Below are 16,855 nucleotides of genomic sequence, written 5' to 3'. Positions count from 1 at the left end.
CTGAATCGAGACTCAATCCCAGGACCCTGGAATCATGCATGACCTGAGCTGAAGGCAGACACGTAACCGACTGAGCCACCCAGGCATCCCTGTTTCTAGAACTCTTGATTCAGTTGCTGGATCACTTGAACTGATGTAATAGTCTTTGAATATTTTTTATGGGAGATTTTCTTTGTCTTCTAACTCTTCTATCGAAAATTTAAATTTCTGGTCTCATATTTTTTTTTTCTCATATTGTTATTTTTAAAAAAGCTCTATCTGGTTCTCTGTCCCCTCTCTCTATTCCTGGTTTTAAACAGCATCTTGTCCTTGTCATTTAAATACTCCATGGATGGGGGAGCCTGGGTGGCTTGGTCCTTAAGCGTCTGCCTTCTGCTCAGGTCTTGATCCCAGAGTCCTGGGATCCCTGCTAGGCAGGATGCCTGCTTCTTCATCTCCCACTCCCCGGCTTGTGTTCCTGCTCTCACTGTGTCTCTGTGTCAAATAAATGAAATATTTTAAAAATAAATAGATAGATAGATAGATGCTCCATGGAAGCCATGTTTTCTCTCATCTAAGGTCATTAATTTTAGTGTTTGAAGTTTTCCTTTATTTCCCACATTGTCCTCTCCCTCTGAACTCTTTTTGTTTGTATTTCACATTAGTGACTTCTCATGAATGGCTGCCTATTCATATTAAGGAGTGAGACACCTAAATCCCCCTCTGAATGGGCAGATCCTGTTGGCTTTTGGGCTTCAAAGTAGTTTCACATTTCTTTTTTGCATGGGAGGGACCTCCAAATGTCATTACGTGAAGATCTTTTCTCTTAGGCTGGTCATCTCCTAGGCTGGTCAGTCCGTCAGTCAGAGAAATTTTTTGCATGGGAATTTATAAACCTGTCTTCTAGCCCTCTGGGAGCTTATCAGGGGAAAGGGGCTGGAGGGTGGGGTGAGGGGAGTTCATAATTCCTTGTAGAGACTTTCATTAATCAGCGGCCCCCACCCCCAAGCCTAGAATCTTTGACCCAGCCTCTCAAGAGAATAAACTTCCCGGCCTCTTCTAGGGTGGTGGAAGGGTAGTCACTTGGCTGTGCTGTTGGGAAGAAGATCTGGGCATTTAACTGGTCACTGTAAAGGCTTCGAAGCATCTTTCCTTTCTACCCCACATTCCCATCTTCAGGGGGCATCTGGATGCCTTCAATTTCAGAGTATTCCAGAGTTCTGTGTGAAAGGTTTTATAGGCAAGATAAACATGACACCAGGCGAGGTAGGCACAAGGCAAGACTTATTAAAGGCACTCTCCGGCGAAGTTTCAGGGCTCGGGAGAAGGGGAGCCAGGAAAGTCAAGCCGGGAGGAAGTGGGCACCCTTGGGCGAGGTTCCGCGCCTCTGGAAAGTGGAGTCGGGGAAGTCGCACTGGGAGGGAGTCGGTGGGGGTCTTTTATCGGGCCAAGGCAGGGCATGGGCTCACATCCATATATGGTAGGGTATATGGTGATCGGAGGGCATGGGGTGGGGGTCCTGATACTTCTGTTTCCTGCATACCGACCCAACACTGTGGTTCAATTTATCTTACTTCTTTCTGCCTTCTTTGATCTGTCCCAGTTGAGGGAGCCTGAATCCTGATTCAGGAGAAAAAAGTTGGAAGTTAAAGTCAGAGAAATGATGCCTATAATCAGGTACAAAACAGGAGCAAGAAACAAGAAGGTTCTGAAACTGGAGGAGTAATTGTATTAAAAGTCACAGTCTTTGTCTACTTTCTCTACACACTTCTCCATTTGAAAAGACTGTACTTTGAGATAATGGGCTGAAGAGGAGCAGTAGTTCCGTTTGCTGATGCTAACTCTGCCTTGAAGGAGAGGCAAGGCTATATATGGGAGAATGTTCCAAGGTCAGAAACCTGAAGGTTGTCGAAAGATTGAGAAGTGGGTCCAGGCTTGAGAACGAAGGTCAACAACATTGTGAGGCTGGGGAGGATCCAGTTGTCCGGGGCTCTTGATTCAGAAGTGCCTAAGAGGGCTTGATGTCTTAAAGGAGCCACTGGGGAGGGGGCTGTGTTGTGGTGCTGCCCAGTTGGCCTTTGAAGACCAGCAGGTTGATAGAAATCTACTGGTTGGGTACACTGCACTTTACCACACTAAATATAGTGGGCCTTTACAAAACTTGGAGGCCTTCCTACACAAAGAGAATGATGTTAATATGCTCTCCATCCAAGGGCATGAGCTCTGGGTTGTTGTTCCAGTGGGATGTATTGCAAGACTCAGCCAGACCAGCAATCTGCTGCCAACTTTGGCCCCTAGGGAATTTGCAAGAAAGAATGGTTGTGTCCCTAATGTCACATTTAATAACCTTAAATCGGGTGTAGGTATATAGCCCGGCTTCAGCTTAAGAGATGACTCAGGGTTGGTTCACAAGAAATGTACTAAAGGAAGGAAGGAATGTTAAGGAGGAAGGAAAGACTGGGTAGAAGGAAGGATTGAGTGACAGTATAGTCACAACAAAGCTTCTCAGCCAGTCTGTAGGAAACTCTGTCCTGCCTTGGAGCAAAGTGGGCTGAGTCTTCACACCTGGGCATTAGCCAGCCAGTCATTATCATGAGGGAGCAGAAGGCTGGCTGAAGACAAAGCATAAGCCAAAACCCCCGTAACCTCCCCCTTCCCTTCTCTCCTGGGTGGGATCTGTGTGACATTCTTCCAAGAATCTCCCAATTCTCTAAAAGTTAATACCCTGCTAGAGGGCAAAGTAACCTAACCTGATTATGGCAAGGCCTCAGATATCTTGCAGGTCTTCTTTAGCCTATGAAAGTTCTTTTGAGACCTCCCTTATCCTTACCTCCCCCAACTCCCAAGTATATAATCAGCCACGCCTCCCTACCCCGGGGCAGCAGCTCCTTCTGCCCAGGGATCCCTTCCCTGTGCCTTAATAAAACCACCTTTTTGGGGTGCCTGGGTGGCTCAGTGGGTTAAAGCCTCTGCCTTTGGCTCAGGTCATGATCTCAGGGTCCTGGGATCGAGCCCCACACCGGGCTCTCTGCTTAGCAAGGTGCCTGCTTCTCTTCTTCTCTCTCTGCCTGCCTCTCTGCCTACTTGTGATCTCTGTCAAATAGATAAATAAATAAATCTTAAAACGAACAAACAAACACCCTTTTGCACCAAAGATGTCTCAAGAATTCCTTCTTGGTGGTCAGCGCCAGACCTCCACCTGACCAAATCTCACCTATATTCCAAAACCACATCAGTTAGATGTAGGCAAGGTGACTCTCGGGCTGAGGACAGTATCAGAAAAGACACTCATCTGAGAGCCGTGGGCCACCCATATTTCCAGCAGCTAAGGGAATGATTGCCTTGATCCAGAAGGAAGGATCTGAGCGGCACACCGTAGCATCCATTGCGGCAAACCCTTTGCACTGGATCCACTCACTGTGTATAATAAGGTCCGAGAACTCCTCCAGTTGGTCTCTTTTGCTGGGGAAGAGGAAGGTTAGTAGGATAAACTACGGCTACCAGCAGCACCCCCGTACGGCTCTTGGTCTGAACGTTGCAACTGATACTTATCTCCTTACTCTGTAACCCATTTTTGTTTCCCTCACTCTCAGCTCCGTTTACCATCACAATTGGCGAAGCGTTTCTTACTCAATCACTAGGACCTCCAAACCCACAGAGTTTAGAGTTACTGGGACAAGAAGCATAAATACCACAAGTGGGTCACTGTGAGCGATGGTAAGCAGGGCTCAAAGCCACTGCTACTTCCTTCCCTTCAATTCCAGAACCATGTATTATGCCTACTAAGAACCGAGGCCCATACAATAATTGTTGATCTGCATCAACATCTTGGAAGATGTCACTCCGTTCTTGAAAGGTATCACCTTCAGAGCGGTAGCTCAGTTGCACCTTTAAAAGGCCATTTCCTCACTGGAGCTGACAGTCTCTAGGCAGCCTGGTGTGAAATAGGAAGAGTGGATCCCAGGGTCATGGGCCGCTGGTGTAGCTACTCTGTAGTGAAATGGGTTCCTGGGTCCAATAAAAATACTACCCAGGATTCCATGTTGGTGGACCAGACACTGCATGCCCTCAGATGGTGGTGCTGGCTGAGGGCTGAGGGCAGGAAAGGCAAGCCTATACCCCAAATATATATCCATTCCTGTCAGAATGAATCACCACCTGTTCTGGTGTAATCAACTTGTCATTAAGGGGCTGGTTGCTCTCCCAAAAGAATGGTGCTGTATTGGGGGCTCAGGCTTGGTGTCTCTTGGTGGTGGGTTGGACAGAGGGAGATGGACAGAGTGAATGCAGTGGCCACAAAGTCTCCCATAGGGCGCCCTGGAACCAGATGACCACTGGAGGTGTACTTCCTTGAGGCAAGGGAGTCTGGCCTTTATTATCCTCCCTCCCCCATCCTTGGCCAGACATTAGAAGTGACTCCTCTCAAGGAAGGGACACGACCTTGAGCAAGGCAGCTCTTTTCAGTTGAGAGAGAGCAATTCTTTTTTTTTTTTTTTTTTAATGAATTTATTTATTTATTTATTTGACACAGAGAGAGGGATCACAAGCAGGGAAAGCTGCAGGCAGAGGGAGAAGCAGGCTCCCCACCGATGTGGGGCTTGATGCAGGGTTCACTCTAAGGACTCTAGCTCATGACCTGATCCAAAGGCAGACACTTAATTGACAGCCACCCAGGCTCTCGGAGGGCAATTCTTGAAGAGACCCTCTTCTGAGAGTTGTCAGCCAACTCCACTGGGATGGGCAGGGGTGTGGGGGATGGGGGTCCGTGGAGGCCGGGTGGATGAGTGCATCAGTCAGGAAAGGGAGATCTAGGGAAGCAGCCTACCACAGAATCCACTACAATGACTAAATGGGAGGAGTTTCGGTTTTAAATTTCAGATATTCTGAGGAGTTCTGGAATGGGGATGGGTTGGAGTTAGGATAGAGATTTGTGAGATGTATCACTTGCCAAATTTCATAGCTGATTGTCTGGAAAAATTCATTGAAAACTGCATATTTTATTGTTTTATGTTGATCCAGGCAAAAAAAAAATCTCTAAACAGATCAACAAAAAGTACAAAGAAGGGTTTTATCATAAAATATTCACCATTTATGAGATTCTGCTTGCTTTTTAAAAACAATAGCTGTATAGACGTAATGTTTGCATAGTCTTAACGAAAAGTTGTTTTCATACTATTTTAATTTCTGTTTTTTCTTTTCCATGAATACACATTGTTCATAAATTTATTATTTTTATTAGCAATTCAGTATTCTTCCATACTAATTTATCAATGTTTTCATAATGACTTATTCCCTCTATTTGGGGCATTTGACCTCTATTGTTTTTCACAATAATAAATAGTGCTTATTTAAAACAGTTCTCAAGTGGCGCCTGGGTGGCCCTGTCAGTTAAGCATCTGTCTTTAGCTCCAGTCATGATCTTGGGGTCCTGGGATAGAGCCCCACCTCCCTCGTCACCTCCCTGCTCAGCAGCCGGGAGTCTGCTTCTCTCTCTCCCTCTGACCCTCTGATTCTCCCTCCTCCCCGCTGCTCATGCTCTCCCTGGCTTGCTCTCTCTCTCTCAAATGAATAAATAAAAAATATCTTTGAAAAAAAAAAGCAAAAACCCGATGGGCACCCGGGTGGCTCAGTTGGTTAAGTGTGTGCTTTCAGCTCATGTTGTGATCCCAGAGTCCTGGGATCAAGTCCCCACATTGGGCTCCCTGCTTACTGGGGAGTCTGCTTCTCCCCCCTCTTTTACTCTATCCTCCCCCGCACTGGCACTCTCTTGCTGTCTCCCAAATAAAGAAATAAAATCTTTTTAAAATTAATTAATTAATTATTTAAAAGACCCAGTTTTTAAAATCTTTCTCTTTTTTTTCCCCCAAAGTGGGATTAACAGGTATATTTCCATGTTGCTTTTGAGGAAGGTTTTCTTTTCTTTTTTTTTTTAAAGATTTTATTTATTTGACAGACAGAGATCACAAGTAGGCAGAGAGGCAGGCAGAGAGAGGAAGGGAAGCAGGCTCCCCGCTGAGCAGAGAGCCTGATGTGGGACTCGATCCCAGGACCCTGGGACCATGACCTGAGCTGAAGGCAGAGGCTTTAACCCACTGAGCCACCCAGGCAGGCGCCCCTGAGGAAGGTTTTCTTAATTTGCAGTGCTGTAAGCAATGTTTAAATGCCTGTTTACCCACTATAATGCTAAGATTGGATTTTTCTCACTTGTATGTTTGATAGTAGAATGAATTGTCACCTCATCATTGTTTTAAATTCAGTTTCCTTAATTATCAGTGAGGCAGGGAATTTTTCCAAGTGTTTATTTACTTTTTGTATTTTTTGTTATTTATATCTTTTGGCTATTTATCTAAATGGGTACTGAGTTCATATTTCTATCAGTCCTTTATATATTACAGATAATAAACTTTGACATTTCTTTTCAGTGGTTTCTCATTCCATTGTTCTTTATCTTGAATTCACTTTTTAAATAGTTGGCTTTATGATTTTGTTGTTGTTGTTTTTAAGATTTTATTTTTATTTATTTGTCATAGAGAGAGCACAAGCAGGGGAGCGGCAGGCAGAAGGAGAAGCAGGTTCCTGGCTGAGCAAGGAGCCTGATGAAGGATTCGATCCCAGAACGGTGGGATCATGATCTGAGCCGAAGGTGGACACTTAACTGACTGAGCCACCCGGTGTCCCAGTTGGCTTTGTGTTTTACAGCATAAAAACCACACTGACCTTGCCAGAAATCATTTCCTTAAGTGCTTCAATATTCTAACATTGATACCTTATTTTCTGTTAGGAAGGGAATATTATTGGATTGTCTTCTATGTTTTATTTTTTTTTAAAGATTTTATTTATTTATTTGACAGACAGAGATTACAAGTAGACAGAGAGTCAGGCAGAGTGAGAGGAGGAAGCAGGCTCCCCGCTGAGCAGAGAGCCCAACTCGGGGCTTGATCCCAGGACCCTGGGACCATGACCCAAGCCGAAGGCAGAGGCTTTAACACACTGAGCCACCCAGCTGCCCCTGGATTGTCTTCTATGTTTTATGAAAAATTTTTGAAATTTTTATCTTCAGATGAAATCAATTTTGGTTTAACCCCAAAGTTATTGTGGCAAATAGTGTAAATGGGGTCATATATTTACATTCTTTTAAATGATATCCAGTTTCTTCCCTATGGCTTAACAGGGATTCATTTATTTGTTGTTTATTTCAACAAATTTTTCTTGTATTATTGTGTAGATTTGAATTTATTTCTGCAATTTCTAATTTGGTCAGTTGTCTACTTTTTTTTTTTAAGATTTACTTATTTATTTGAGAGAGGGGGTTCAGTGAGGGGCACAGGGAGAGAGAATCCCAAGCAGACTCCCTGCTGGGTGTGCAGCCCAACTCGGGCTGATCCCACAACCCCATGATCCTATGACTCCAAGATCATGACCTGAGCTGAAACCAAGAGTTGGATGCTTAACCAACTGTACCACCCAAGTACCCCCAACTGGTCTACTTAAAAAAAAAAAAAATCTAGTACTGTAAGACTCTTCACTCTAAAATATATGCATATGACCATAGGTATATGCATATAAATATGGAGACAAAAAAGTCTGGAGGGTTAACGGTGGATGGTTGGATTACAGATGAAGTTCATACTTTTCTTGTCATTTATCTATAAATTCTATAATTCTATTCACACCTATCACTTCATTACTTAAAAACGGAGAAACTCTTGAAAACAAAATGAAAACAAAAATATCAATCATGAAATAAAAGGCAGTTATTAGGAAAATAGGAAGAAGGGGCAGGTTAGGGAATATGTCACATTGGGATCAAACTCAGACAAATGGTAATTCTTCTGAAGTCCCTTTATGTGACTATGCTCGACACCATCCAGCCCTCTGCGTGAGCTCATCTCTGCAGAGCTGCCTCTGACATTTCTGAAATGTCCTCCTCTCCTGTCCCGGCCTGTCCCAGTCCTATTTGTGCAAACTTCTACCTGTGAGTTGCAACTGTAGCTACCTTTGGTGTTAGACCCAGTTGGTTAGCACAGTGACTACCAGTCATTGATTTCTTTCTAGAGTTCTGATACCAGATTTTGCTCTTTCTGTGTTTGGGCAGCTGCTCAAATCTATTTGTAGTCCTGCCTCAGTTATGAACCCTGCTCACCTTCATACAGCCCACCCACCCCCAGCTCTACCAGCTTCTGGGCTGCCCTGTTCTCAGCTGCATCAGAACGTTTGGGAGGACAGACCATCTGCTCAAAATAGCCATGCCCTGGACATGTTTTTTTTTTTTTTTTTTTTTTAATTTTTTTATTTATTTGACACAGAGAGAGAGCGATCACAAATAGGCAGAGAAGCAGGCAGAGAGACAGGAGGAAGCAGGCTCCCCGCTGAGCAGAGAGCCCCATGCGGGGCTCGATCCCAGGACCCTGAGATCACGACCCGAGCTGAAGGCAGAGGCTTAACCCACTGAGCCACCCAGGCGCCCCTGGACATGGTTTTTTTGACCAGAAATGGATCTCTCTGCCCACAAGAGAAATAGCTTGTGCTTTGTGCACTCGAATGCTCAAAAAACCAAATGAAGCTCAGTCCTGGAGGTGGCCACATAGCAATCAGGGTCCAATCCGGAAAACTGAAACCACCGTGGACATGTTAAACAGAAGGGATTTAATTCAGGGAATTTGTCAGAATGCTGGGAAGGCAAATCCTCCAAAGCTGCCACTACTACGGGAGCTGGAACTGGGGGTGTAGGTGGGAGGTGCTGTCACCCAGCCAGTGCTCAGAGCTGGAGGATCACAGAAGCACTAGGGAAGGTTCTTGGGATCTGGAAAGAGTTGCCTTGGTTCATAGTTTTTGTGCAGTGAGATCCTACTACTCTGTTTTCATCTCAGTGACATGAAATGACTTATTTTTTTTTAAGATTTTATTTATTTATTTGACAGACGGAGATCACAAGTAGGCAGAGAGGCAGGCAGAGAGAGACAGAGAAGCAGGCTCCCTGCTGAGCAGAGAGCCCGATGTGGGTCTCGATCCCAGGACCCTGGGATCATGACCTGAGCCGAAGGCAGAGGCTTTAACCCACTGAGCCACCCAGGCGCCCTGAGATGAAATGACTTATTATATTCTTTTTTTTTTTTTAACGATTTTATTTATTTATTTGACAGAGAGAGATCACAGGTAGACAGAGAGGCAGGCAGAGAGAGAGAGAGAGGGAAGCAGGCTCCCTGCTGAGCAGAGAGCCCGATGTGGGACTCCATCCCAGGACCCTGAGATCATGACCTGAGCGAAAGGCAGCGGCTCAACCCACTGAGCCACCCAGGCGCCCTTGACTTATTATAATCTTAAAATAAGCCTCCTTTTACTTGAGCTACCTTGTCTCACAAACAAACCCTCCCAAGACCCCCATTATGGCCATCAGCCTCGGCCTCTTCCCCCATGTTTTCCTTCACCGTGCTGACTCAGAACAGACCTTCCATTTGGGAGTTGCGCTGCGGGAGAGAGTTGTGCTCTGTGACATCACAATATTTTTAAATCCAGGAAAGGGAAGTTCTGCAATGTTATCTTTTTTCCTCCCAGAACATGAGCATTTTTGTTTGCTGCTTTTCAGGTGCATTTTACAATTGTTTTGTGTTTTATATTTGTAAAACTCTTAATGCTCCGTTAATTAGCATTGCATTAAATCTGTGAACGCAAAGTGTCACCTTAACATTTGTTCAGTCTTTCTAGTTATGAACAAGGTTAACTCTCCATCAAGTCTGATTTCCTTTTACTGTATCAAGGTTTTGGAGTTTCCTCTATAGTTTTTGTTAGACATTAAAATATTTAGTGGGGATCTGGAGTCTTGATTGTGAATGGATTGGGTTTTTTTACACTTTCATTTCTGGCTACTGCTTACAGCAACTACGTATTTTAAAATCTTTGTATGTTCCCTGCTGACCACTTGAGGAAATGAGGAATTGTCCAGCATGAGAGGGGTCCAGAGCAGAGATGGATTTGTGTCACCTCTTTGCTCTCACGTGTTTGTTTCTCTTGTGGACAATGTTCGAGTAGCACGTGGCCCTTGTGAGCCACTGGGGGGGTGTACCTTTCCCACTTTCCCCCACGAATGACCCATGTTAAATGATCTGTGCTCGGACCAAATCCATGTCCTTAAACCTTTACTCTGAAGGCACAGGGAGTACAGACCTTTGCTTTCAATAGCTCTCATTTCTAATAATTAGATCTACCTGAACTGCTTTGGGAACTAACTATTGATTACTATGATACGAAAGACTGAAATGACTCATTATTTGGAGATTGGTCACAGGTTTTCAAGCCATGGATTAAGGGTTGGTCTGAACAATGTCCTAAAAATATGGTGTGCTTTGAAAATTGCACATAAGTATTCACTATACAAAAATGAGGAAAGTCCCAGAAGCTAAAAAGAAAGGAAAAGAAAAAGAATGCTCATAATTCCACTACTTAGAGATGACTACTGTGATTTTGGTGTCTTTTCTTCTAAATGGTTTCCTAGATCTGATGTACAGGATTATACAAATGAATATGCACATTCATGAGACTTTCTCTATAATCATGTAAACCAATTCCTGTAATAAATCTCCTCTTATATATCTGTGTCTATATCTATATATCTCTAGCAACATTGACATCTTTTTTTTTTAAAGGATTTTCTGTTTTTTGTTTTTTTAAAGATTTTTATTTATTTATTTGACAGACAGAGATCACAAGTAGACAGAGAGGCAGGCAGAGAGAGTGAGAGGAAAGCAGTTTCCCTGCTGAGCAGAGAGCCCGATGTGGGACTCGATCCCAGGACCCTGGGATCATGACCCGAGCTGAAGGCAGCGGCTTAAACCACTGAGCCACCCAGGCACCCCAACATTGACATCTTTATCTAATCCTATTGGTTCTGTTTCTCTGGAGATGCATAACTAACATACCCAGTTTCCTCTGCTGTCTTGCAAATCTGTAGTACAGTATCACAACCAGGATTTTCTTCCTTCTTTCCTGTCTTTCTTTTTTTTTTTTAAAAAAAAGATTTTATTTATTGATTTGACAGACAGAGATCACAAGTAGGCAGAGAGGCAGGCAGAGAGAGAGTGGAGGAAGCAGGCTTCCTGCTAAGCAGAGAGCCTGAGTCGAAGGCAGAGGCTTAACCCACTGAACAACCCAGGACCCCTCTTCCTTCCTTCCTTTCTTTCTTCCTTTCTTAGAGGGAAGAGGGGTCTGCATAGGGGCAGAGGGAGAGAGAGAATCTTAAGCAGGCTCCGCGCTCAGTTCAGAGTCTGATGTGGGGCTCTGTATCACGACCCTGAGATCATAACCTGAGCTGAAACCAAGAGTTGACACTTGACCGACTGAGACACCCAGACACTCCACAACCAGGATATTGATACCGTACAGAACATTCCACCACCACAAGAATCTCCATGTTGCAGAGGCAACTCTGTCCCACTCTCCTCACCCACACTGGGTCTATTATCCCTGGCAGCTATCAGTTGGTTCTTCATTTCTATAATTTTGTAGAATCACACAGTATGTATTTTTTTGGCTTTTTTTTTCCAATTCACATAATTCTATTCTTAACTTAGTGAAATTAGTAGTTTTTTCACTTAGTTTAATTTCACCTAGCATGCCAAATTTAGCGTGTATCAATAATCTTCATGTATCAATAATGTGTTCTTTTTTCATTGTTGAGTATTCCATGCATAGGACATATCCAATTTGTTTAACCATTCATCCACTGAAATACATCTGGGTTGTTTTCAGCTTTTGGCTATTATAAATAAAGCTGCTGTAAACATTCACGGACAGATTTTTGTGTGCACAGAAGTCTCCATTTACCTAGGATAAACAGCTGGGAATGCAGTTCCTGGGTTGTATGGTAGTTGGATGTTTAATGCTTTATAAAACTACCAAACTGTATGAACCATCTGATTTCTCGGCATCCTCACTAGCATTTGGTGTTAACTTTTTATTTTAGTCCTCCTGATTGGTATGAATTTCCTTAATAGTTGTAGTGCTGAGGCGCCTGGCAGGCACAGCAGTCATTTAAGTGCCTGACTCTTTAGTTTCAGCTCTGGTCATGATCTCAGGGTCCTGGGATGGAGACCCGCACAGGGCTCCAGGATGAGTGTGGAGTCTGTTTGAGATTCTCTCTCCCTCTCCTTCTGACCCTCCCACTCATGCTCTCTCTCTGTCTCAAATGCATAAATAAATCTTTAAAAAATAGTTATAGTGCTATTCGAACGATCTATTTCATATTGGGTGAGTTGTATTAGTTTGCGTTTTTCAATGAATTAGTCCATTTCATCTAAGTTGCCGAATTTTATGTGTGTAGAGTTGTTCATAGTATTTTTTTTAAATCATTGATTTCTCTTGCCATTTGCAATAACATGGATGGAACTAGAGACTATTAAGCATAAGTCAGTTAGAGACCGACAAATACCATATGATTGCACTCATATATGGAATTTAAGAAACAAAATAAATGAGCAAAGGGAAAAAAGGAGAAAGAGAGAGAGAGACAAACCAAGGAACAGACTCTTAACTATAGAGAACAAACTGGAGGTTACCAGAGGGGAGGTTTGCCGGGGGGTGGGATGGGTGAAATAGGTGATGGGGATTAAGAAGGGCACTTGTTGTGATGAGCACCTGGTGATGTATGGAAGTGTTGAATCACTATATTGTACACCTGAAACTAATATTACACTATATGTTAACTAACTGCAATTTAAATAAAAACTTTAAAAAATTTTTTATTATTATTATTTTCAATTTTTATTTATTTATTTTAAAGATTTTATTTATTTATTTGACAGAGAGAGAGATCACAAGTCGGCAGAGAGGCAGGCAAAGAGAGAGAGAGGAGGAAGCAGGCTCCCCGATGAGCAGAGAGCCCGATGCGGGGCTCGATCCCAGGACCCTGGGATCATGACCTGAGTCGAAGGCAGAGACCTTAACCCACTGAGCCACCCAGGTGCCCCCAAATAAAAACTTTTTCAAAAATTTTTAAAAAAATGAAAATTGTTGATTTCTGCCATTTGTTATTCCCTTCCTTTTGCTTTGGGTTTGTTTTGCTCTTTTTCTGGTTCCTTAAATGGGTGCTTAGAATATTGATCTGAGGGCGCCTATGTGGCTCGGTCATTGAGCATCTGCCTTCAGCTCAGGTCATGATCCCAGGGTTCTGGGATCCAGCCCTACGTCGTCTTCCTGCTCAGCGGGAAGCCTGCTTCTCTCTTTCCCCCTCCCTCCGCTTGTGTTCCCTCTCTCGCTGTCTCTCCCTCTTACAATAAATAAATAAATAAAATCTTTAAAAAAATTTTTTTAAAAAGAATGTTGATCTGAGACATTTCCTTTTTTCTAATATGTGCACTTAGTGTTATAAATTTCCCTGAAAGAGATATTTTTCTATTGTATAGGGAAACCGTAGTGTACCTGCCATGTGTATAGCTCCCTACCGAGGAATTCAATTCAATTCAGCAAATATTTATGGAGTGCTTGGGCCAGGCACTGTTCTAAATTCTCAGTGTACATCAGGGAACAAACCAGACAAAGATCTCTGTCTTTGTGGAACTCACATTCTAGCTGGGGAGACACACAATAAATAATGAATATCATTTAGATAGGATGGTAGAAAGTGATAAGTACAGAAGCAAAAAGTACTGCAGGACAAGAGGAAAGGGACATGTGGGTAGCTACAGTGTTTAATACACTGACAGTACTGTGTTTGACACTACAGGCATAGTATTGAACAGGTTGGTCAGGCAGGCTTGTGGAGAAGGTGAGATTTGAGTAAAGAGCTAAAGGAGTTAGTGAGACCTGTGTCTGGTAGAAGCATGCTTCAGACAGGTGGGACAGCTAGAGCAAAGGCCCTGTGGTGAGTGTGTGCCTGGATTATCTGAGGAGAAGCAAGGCAGCCAGTGTCACTAGCACAGGTTGAGCAAGGGGGACATGGTAAAGATGAGGTCAGAGTATAATGGGGGCCAGCTCTTTGGGTCTTGCTCTGAGTGAAATGGGGAGGCATTGCAGTATGTGAAGCAAAGGAATGACATGACTTGTTTTAGGCATTCATAGAATCACTTTGGCTGCTATGTGCCGGTTAGACCATGTGGAGAAGCAGGTGACCTCTTAGCAGGCTACTGCAGCAATGCAAGTGAGAGGCGGTGTGGCTTGGGGCAGAGCACTGGCAGCAGGAATGGGGAGAAGTGATTACATTCTTTTTTTTTTTTTAAGATTTTATTTATTTATTTGACAGAGACAGAGACAGCGAGAAAGGGAACACAAGCAAGAGGAGTGGGAGAGGGAGAAGCAGGCTCCTCACGGAGCAAGGAGTCCGATGTGGGGCTCGATCCCTGGACCCTGGGATCATGACCTGAGCCAAAGGTAGACGCCAAATGACTGTGCCACCCAGGCGCCCCTGAAGTGATTACATTCTAAATACGTATTGAGGGGCACCTGGTTGGTGCAGTCAGTGGAGCATCTGACTCTTAATTTCAGCCCAAGTCATGGTCTCAGGGTGGTGAGATTGAGTCCCACGTCAGGCTCTGTGCTCAGCATGGGGTCTGCTTGAGACTCTCTCCCCCCTTCTCCTCCTCCCCATGGGCACTCTCTAAAATAAATAAATAAATCTTGAAAAATACATACACACATTTTGAGAGTAGAGCTAATAGGAGTTCTCCATAGGCTGGACTTGGGTGTTCAATAATGGTATGGAATGCAGTCACCTACACTTAAGAATGGAGCTTAAGCTGCTTATCCATATACCTACCTTTTTTGAACACCCAGGTTAACCCTTCCCACCCCTACAACCCTGCTCACAACTTATTGGACAATGGCAGACACTTAATGTAGGAGCAGCTGATCAATAGGCCGGACATTAGCCTATAGAGTGTCCTGGCATGAAAGTTTTGCCCAAATAAGTGGCAATTAACTGTGCCAATGATTTTCCCTTTCAGGAATCAGAACTGGAGAAATAAGAAAAGACAATCCGTGAAAGCAGAAGCGGACAGTCACGGGGAGAGGCAGCATTCAGACTTCATGAGTAAGCAGAAGCTGTGAATAAACAAGAGTCTGAGCGAACGAAAGCCATGAGGCAGCCCAAAGTTATACGAAGTAATGACGGAAGTGATAGAAGATAACTAAAACAGCATCAGATTCTCCAGAGAGAGTCCATGGTCAGGTCTGGGTCACTGGCCAAACTTGGAGCCAGAGGTACTGTCACCTCCTCTGTTACCAGGGGCGGGGGAAGGGCAGTAGATGGACAAAGACTACAGGTGTACCCCAGCGTGCCAAGTCAGGCTGGGTCGGCCCTGCGGAAGCCAGAACCACACATGAGCCCAAATTATGAGGGTTCGAGGAAGCCAGAGAAAGCAGAGGAAAGCTGTTTCCCGAGAGAAGCAGAAAGTGTAGCAGATGCTCAGAGAGAAGCATGTTTGGGAGATGAGGCAGCCCCATGAGATACCGCATAGCATCTCACCTTCCTGTTTCGGTCCCATCCTGGGGGGTGGTCCTGGCTGGGCTGATCCCTGCACTTCAGAGCCCCTGGAGACTGTACCTTTTGTATCAGTTCAAACTACTTTCTTTCCTACTTTAGTTGGTGGGAGTAGTTCTTGGTCTCCTAGGCATTTAACTGGAAATTTCTTGGTGTCTGCTTATCTCTCAGGATCTAGCATGGCAGACAAGGTACAAAAGGTGACAATGCAAATATTTGGGTAGAGAACTAGCTGGAATCATGTGAAGCGTTTTGCATACCTTGTCTCCTTTAATCTGGAGGGTCAGACAGGTAGCATTATGGAGTTTCACAGAGGTTTAAGTACAGCCTACCTTCATTATTCATTGAATCTGGATTTGCAGATTGACCTACTCCCTAAAATTTATTTGTAACCCCAAATCAGTACCTCGAGTGCTTTCCCAGTGTTGACAGACACATGCAGAGTGGTGAAAAAATTGAATTGTTCCAGGCACATGTTCTCCCCTAACGTAAAAAAGGTGACGCTCGGCCCTCCTGTTTCAGCTCCCACACTGTAAACAAGGTTCCCATCTGCAGTCTATTTAGTGCCACATTTATCACATTTTCTGTTGGGTTTTGGCAGTTTCACTATTTCACTATTTCAGATGGCCCCCAGTTGTAACGTTGAAGTGCTGTCTGGGCTTCTAAGCACAAGAAGGCCATGACGTGCCTTACAGAGAAAATGTGTGTTCAATAAGCTTTGTTTAGGCAGGAGTTGTAGTGCTGTTGGCTGTGAGGTCAGTGTTAATGAACCAGTAATATATATTAAATTGTCTGTCTTTAAGCAGAAACAAGCATAAAATGAAGTTGTACATTGACTGGTGATGAAAATGTCATGACCTTGGGCCCACAGGGATCTAAACCCATATTTCCCCTGGGCATAATAGTTCAGTGTTTGCTAATTCAGTGTCTGTAGCGGCTTTACAGAGCATAACTACTACGAAAAACAAGGATCCACTGTACCATGTGCAGGATCAGTGGAACAGTGTGGACACCCAGCTCCGAAGCTATGCCTCTCTGATTCTGGACCTCGTGCTCTTTCCAGCGCTCCTTCCACTGTGCACTGCTGCCTTCTTTAGAACCTGTTGCCTAGTTGGGAAATGAACAGGTATGAAACAACTGTGGAAACCATAGTAGGATCTACATTAAGTCTGGGGCAATAACATGTAGCATGTTTGTCCTCTCATCCCTTAAATATATGTGTCAGGCATCGCTCATCTACCACAGCCCCTCTTCCTGCTTGAGCCTTGATGGGAGTTCCATACTCCTTCTCAAGACGGGATCCAGGCAACAACTATCCACTCATCAGAGTTGGCCTATAAGATGAAACTGTTAAATTCCTTGCATGATAACTGGCATCCTTAAAGATGAAGCATACTCTTAGAGGAT

General features: G+C 44.0%; 1 long non-coding RNA gene across 1 annotated transcript in view; it reads left to right on the top strand.

Annotated features, from left to right (window-relative positions):
- LOC123948942 overlaps window positions 1-16,584 on the top strand; it is a 52,131-nt gene extending 35,547 nt beyond the window's left edge. Inside the window, exons 4-5 of the long non-coding RNA XR_006820003.1 lie at window positions 14,913-15,168; window positions 16,439-16,584. This is a non-coding gene — a long non-coding RNA (uncharacterized LOC123948942). The remainder of the gene's footprint in view (window positions 1-14,912; window positions 15,169-16,438) is intronic.
- Window positions 16,585-16,855: the final 271 nt, after the last annotated feature.

Source organism: Meles meles, chromosome 8 (assembly GCF_922984935.1).
Source record: "Meles meles chromosome 8, mMelMel3.1 paternal haplotype, whole genome shotgun sequence".
NCBI lineage: Eukaryota > Metazoa > Chordata > Mammalia > Carnivora > Mustelidae > Meles > Meles meles.
Note: the sequence above shows the minus strand (reverse complement) of the source record. Positions and strands in the feature narration are given on the sequence as shown.